This window comes from Bison bison, unplaced genomic scaffold (genome assembly GCF_000754665.1).
Source record: "Bison bison bison isolate TAMUID 2011002044 unplaced genomic scaffold, Bison_UMD1.0 scf7180017864473, whole genome shotgun sequence".
Taxonomy (NCBI): Eukaryota; Metazoa; Chordata; class Mammalia; order Artiodactyla; family Bovidae; genus Bison; species Bison bison.
The window spans coordinates 18,662,871-18,669,550 of NW_011495034.1; positions in this window are offsets into that span (position 1 = coordinate 18,662,871).

The following is a 6,680-nucleotide window of genomic DNA, read 5'->3' on the forward strand; positions in this document are numbered from 1 at the left end:
GAACGCAATAGAGCAGTTCCTGGCATATGCTCCAAGTTTGCTCTTTTATTCCTGTGAAGGGTTCTAGCTACCAAGATACCATAGTGGTCCAGTGGCTAAGAGTCCACACCACCAATGCAAGGGGCACAGGTTCAATCTCTGGTTGGGGAACTAACATTCTACAAGCAGCATGGCACAGCCTTAGAAAAAATGTTAATAAAATATAAAAATATTCTTTTTAAAGAAAGATAACAGGACTTTCCTGGAGGTCCAGTGGTTAAAACTTCACCTTCCAGTGAAAGGGGAGCAGGTTTTCAATCCCTGATCGGGAGGCTAAGATCCCACATATCTTGTGGCCAAAAAACCAACATAAAACAAAAATAATATTGCAACACATTCAATAAAGGCTTTTAACATGATCCACATCAAAAAAATTAATAAACACCAGATAACCATAAAATTGAGCTGGTTCCACACCAGCTGGCCTCTTAGAAGACTGTGACCACCCCCAAAGAATAACCTTTCCAGGTCCTCCCCACTATGGAACTATACAAGTCATGGCCAACTTCCAGCCGCAAACCCTGGGTTGAGGAAGGGGAGTAAAAAGTGGAAGAGTTGAGAGTGCCCTGACATGTGCAGGGCACTGACAAAAGCTATGACTAGAAAAACCAAGGTTTGTTTGATTCCAATGCCAGCTCTGGCTTGGACTATACAAGTGACCCCTGTGGTGGTTGTCCTGGATGACTTCCATGGTCCTTTCCAATTCTAAGATTTTGACCCCCTGGAGCCCAGTGAGATGCTGGCTGCCATGGCTCCTATGTCTTTTGAAAATCCTGATCTGCAGCTTTCATGCCTGCTTCAGTCCATAGGACTGGGCTCATTTCAGGTCCCAGCTGCCTCCAGTTCATACCTCTCTCTGTCCTAAGATGAGATGATATCACTGAAGAGTTTGTGTCCTTTAAACCTGCCACATTTCTAGGTACCCAAATATTCTGGGACCCTATGAACCACAGGCCATTAATCACATCCTTTTTGCCTTCACAAAGGTTAGCTCTTTTCAGGGGAAACACTGAGATAACTAACAGACTTGTTTTTCAGCCCTGCCCAAAGTAACGGCATATGTTTTCTGGGTTATGTCAGCTCACTGAGCTGTCAAAGACACTTGAGAGAAATCAAATGTTCTTCAAGGATAGTGTTGCCACACACCTCACACATAACATACTCACTGAGCCTTTTAAAGCCCCATAGAGTCAAGAAAAGATAGAGGACTGGAGTGCAGGAAAGAATTCTATATGCACTCGAGCATTATTCCTCCAGCTTGAATCTATGGGGGTTAAAAATACATCCGAGGGACTTCTCTGGTGGTCCACTGATTAGGAGTCTGCCTTGCAATGCAGGAAACATAAGTTCAATCCCTGGTCAGGGAACTAAGATCGCATATGCCAAGGAGCAACTAAGCCTGCTCACCACAACTAGAGAGACTGTATGCCACAAGGAAAGATCTCTTGTGATACAAGGAAGATCCTGAGGGCCATAACTAAGATGCAATGCAGCCAAATAAGTAAATAAACATCCAATAGAATCTTGATTCTTACCTGAATTAAGCTAGGTGAAATAGTTGGCAATCCGCGTTTAGTGAGCAACTTTGCTGAGTCAGCAAAAAGGAGAATGCTCCACACTTGGTGCTTCCCCTGCTCTCCTGACTTGGCAGCTAATGGGCCTCTTGGTGACAAATGAAGACACAGAGTGACTTCCAGCATTTGTACTAGAATGTGAATGACATGTGTAAGGAGCTTTATTGGATTTTAGGCAGGTGAGTGATAGCCTTCCCACATCATAAGCTCTTGTCAAATGTATCCTGACTGATTGATATTTTCTCTCACTTTATGGGCTCCCTTAAGGAATGAATTCAGCTGAAAAGAACAACGCACCATTTCTACTTAATTAGACATGTTTTCTATAAAACTAAAAATATTTATTAAGATATACAAGTATAGATATTAATTTGAATTACCATAAATGCCATACTTAAATGTGCTGCTTATTTCAAACCCAGACACGTACATATGTATATATAATTAGATGCTTTGCTCACTGAGGCTGAACTTTCTGGAGTGACTATTTAAACTAGTGGTTCTTTGCCTTATGGATATTCCTGGACATTTTGAGAATCTCTTGGAAGTTATCTACCCCTCCCTGTAAAATGCATCCACAGACAACATGTTGCTTACATGTTAAATACAGATTCCCTGGAGCCCATTTACAAACCTTCCTCTTTCCCTCCACTCCTAGGGTCTATGGACTCAGGTCAAGAACCTCTGACTTGGTTCTCAGTCCTAGACCGAGCTTAAAAACTGTGCTTTTCTCTCCTTGAGTTTTTAATAACACTATGAATTTGAGCAAAACCCCTTCTGTAACCCAAATATTGTTTCAAGTCCGAGATTCAGAGATGCTTAGCATCAAAAGGTCACGTGTATTTTCCTTATAATGGTTTCAATTGCCCTAACAAAGATTTATTTCAAAAATAAATGCTGTGCCTTTATTTTCCTTCTAACTTGTCTGTCTGGGAAACTATTTTTTTCACCTTGTAGCCAAGAAAAGAAAAGAGAAAACTACTGAAGAATAAAAATGACTTGTTAATCTTCAGAAAACCCATGTTTTGGTTTCCTCTAATTAGTAGGGGTTAATTTTCCCTCTCTTTTGACAAACATGTTTCAAGTTCCTGTACTCTTTTCTAATCAAAAGTCTAAAATATGGTTATGACTCTTTTTCTGTTGGAGGATAACTGTTTTACAATGTTGTAGTGGTTTCTACAAAGAAAGCTGAGCACCGAATTGAATTGTGGTGTTGGAGAAGACTCTTGAGAGTCCCTTGGACTGCAAGGAGATCCAACCTAAAGGTGGATCTAAAGTCCATCCTAAAGGAGATCAGTCCTAGGTGTTCATTGGAAGGACTGATGCTAAAGCTGAAACTCCAGTACTTTGGCCACCTCATGCGAAGAGTTGACTCACTGGAAAAGACCCTGATTCTGGGAGGGATTGGGGGCAGAGGAGAAGGGGACGACAGAGGATGAGATGGCTGGATGGCATCGCTGACTCAATGGATGTGAGTCTGGATGAACTCTGGGAGTTGGTGATGGACAGGGAGGCCTGGCGTGCTGTGATTCATGGGGTCGCAAAGAGTTGGACATGACTGAGCGACTGAACTGAACTGAACTGAACCATACATCAGGTTATGATTGTCATTAAAGACTCCCCTGTGACATAAACTCTGTTGCCTTTGTTGCAGAGTTCCTCTACCACCATCTTTGAAAGGAACACTATCCCTTTACACAGACCATAGACAGGGTGTTAAACAGATATACTCTTTTTATTAGGCTGTATGTCGTCAAATCTGGTGTCTGAAATGGTTATTCAGGCCATTCAAATTGGACAAGGCAGAAAGTGAAGCTCAGAGCTAGTTTCCAGGTCTGTAGAAACAAAGCTGCTGATTCTAACCTTGCAGAATTGCCAGGAGGATTAAAGGACACAGTGTTTGTAAAGTACCCGGCACAACACCTGTTCAGTTCAGTTCAGTCACTCAGTCATGGCCGACTCTTTATGACCCCGTGGACTGCAGCATGCCAGGCTTTCCTGTCCATCGTCAACTCCTGGAGCTTGTTCAAACTCATGACCATCGAGTTAATGATGCCATCCAACCATCTCATCCTCTGTCGTCCCCTTCTCCTCCTGCCTTCAATCTTTCCAAGCATCAGTGTCTTTTCTAATGAGTCAGTTCTTCACATCAGGTGGCCAAAGTATTGGAGCTTCAACATGAATATTCAGGACTGATTTTCTTTAGGACTGACTGCTTTGAACTCCTTGCAATTCAAGGGACTTTCAAGAGTCTTCTCCAACACTACAGTTCAAAAGCATCATTTCTTCAGCATTCAGTCTTCTTTATAGTCCAACTCTCACATCCATACATGACTACTGAAAAAACCGCAGCTTTGACTATATGGACCTTCAGGTGTTGACTATACAAACAACACCTGTTACATAGCTGCTAACAGAAACTGTCCAATGGGCTCTAGCAAGGGAAACTACAGCACCATGGACAGCTCCTCGTGGTCTGCCATTGTGGAGGCCTTCCTAGATGAGCAAGATTCTATGGTTCTTAAAAGAACCTTGACCACTTAGACAACCTCTGGCTTTCTGTGACAAGGGATTCATCCTCTTCTTTATCTCTGTGTGCACCCCACCAGATGGGAGGCTCATCAAAGGGATCTAAGTTGTTCAGAGGTTTTGCTGAATTAGAGACTTGGGTTTCTTTCTTCAGTATCCCATGGTGAAGCCCCCAGCTGATTATTCTTCATAGATCTTTTTTCCCTCCAGGCGAGTCCAGGGGAGTTTGGGACTCTTTGTTCTGATTCCACCCTAAAGACTGTATTTCTTGACTAACCATCCGTTTCTCAGGGAGAATAATCTGGCCCTACCCTATACATTCCTTGGTCTGGTGTGTGGGTTTCAAGGGCAATTTCCTACTACATTTAGGACAGCCAGCTCCTACAAGTGAAAATACCAGCCAAGGCACTATCTTTCTAAATAAAACGCTGACTAAATGTTAGCAGGCTTCTTCATCAGAACAAGGCAGGAGCTGTGAGGGGGTACTGAACAAACATGTGGATGTGCTCTTTGCTGACAGCCGTCAGCTGCTTGGACTCCTGCCACGTGCTGCTCCACGTGGTTGCCCACCCAGGAGCATGTGCATGTACGCCCCATTTCCCCACCCCATCTCCAAGAGAGAGTTCTTGACTCTTTGGTGCCAGCACTACTTGTTGGCAATATAGGTGGTTCTATAGTTTTGCTCCAGAAAAAAAAAATATTTTAAAATTAGAATTTCATAAAGTGAGTGTCACTTTGTCGCTGATTGGTATTAATTGTCAATGGTCCCCTGACTGCAAATGTCTCTAGGTACTTCAGATTCCAGCCAGTCTGTCTCCTGACAAACTAGTTCTGTTAGTTGTTAGGAGTTTGATCATCACTTATCAACTTTCCCTAAGACATATATTAGTACTGTTTCCCTAGACAATAGTAATAGCCTCATGCTTTTCTACCTTTTTTTCTCCACTTTCAACCCAGATTACACAAAGCTGCCAGATTAATTTTCTTAAAAGTTTACCTAAGCATATATAGCCCTGCTTAAAATTCTTTTATTTATTTATTTATTTTAAAATTTAATTTTAATTTATTTATTTAGACTGTGGTAGGTTTTAGTTGCTCATGCAGGCTCTTCATTGCCCTGAGGCATGTGGGATGTTGGTTCCCTGACCAGGGAATCATATTGACATCCCCTGCATTGGAAGGCAGATTCTTAACCACTGGACCACCAGGAAGTCCCCAAATCCTTGTTTTTAATAGCTCTTCGCTGGCTACAAAATTACATACAAACTCTTCACCCTGGTATTCTTCTTGATATGGCTCCAGCCAGCTTTTCCTGCCATTTTTTTCTAATAATTACCCCTGTCATATGCCATCTGGATTCATTAATAATTCCTAAACAAGGGTATCCTTGTAACTTTATTCATGTTTCTTGTCTTTCTGGAACAAATTCCTCTTTCTTATAAAATGTTTCCATTTTTCTGGATACAGGTATATGTATGGCTGAGTTGCTTTGCTATGCACCTGAAGCTATCACAGCATTCTTAATTGACTACAATCCAATATAAAATAAAAACTTAAAAAAAATTCTCCCATTCTTCAGAGTCACCACAAACCCCATTCCTTTGTATAATCTTTGCTAAGTAACAGTAAAAGCTAACATTTAGTAAGCACTTAGGACATGCCAGGCACTAGGCTAAGTGCATTATAGGCATTATACCTCATTTATTTCCAGCAAAATTAACCTATTATAGTCTATGTTTTGCAATATTAGGAAGGTTTAAGAAGTTGGACTTCTTGCCCAGAGTGTTAGAACTACTGAGTAGTGAGGCAGGCTTTGAACCCAGGTAGCCTGAGTTTTCAGATCTCAGCTTTAAATCACTCTCCTGTCCTGCTACAGTCAACCTCTAGTACTTGATTAATTCCTATAGTGTTTTCCTTGCTCCACACCTATCTTGTATTATAATTATCATCTGTGTGTTTTTCTTCCTCTCCTTCACTCTGGACAGTGAATGTATTACCAACTTGGCCCTATTCATTGATATCAATAACCAGCACAATGCCTGAAACTTTAGTGGAAAGAACTTTGAAACAGCCACTAAAATATGTGGGTATTTTAGATGAAAGAGGGAACCTGATCTATTCCCAGAGGTCTGTGATTATGAGAGGGAACAGGGTAAATTTCATTCAAAATACATTCTGCAACCCTTGAGAAATGCCTACCTGCTTGGGGCAAGAGGTTAAGGAGCTAATATCCCTTCAGTCAGGGGGGCTGGCTGCAGGGGGTTGCATTTTCCACCCTTCCTGTCTTTTCTTGTCCAAAGGGACTGTGATGGGACAACAGCAAACCCACTTAGAGAGCAAGAGTCATGATGCGGTTCACCTCACAGAATGAATGTGTGGCCTGGGAAGCCAGCCAAGCCTTTGGCTGAGGCTGAGCTGTCCAGAAACTGGAGCAAGGTGAGTAAGGATGCAAAGGAGGGGGTGGACAGCTGATCCATTGGTGAGGTTCTTTCATACTCTGGTGGTATCAGAGTCCCAGCACCCACAAATTAGGTGATT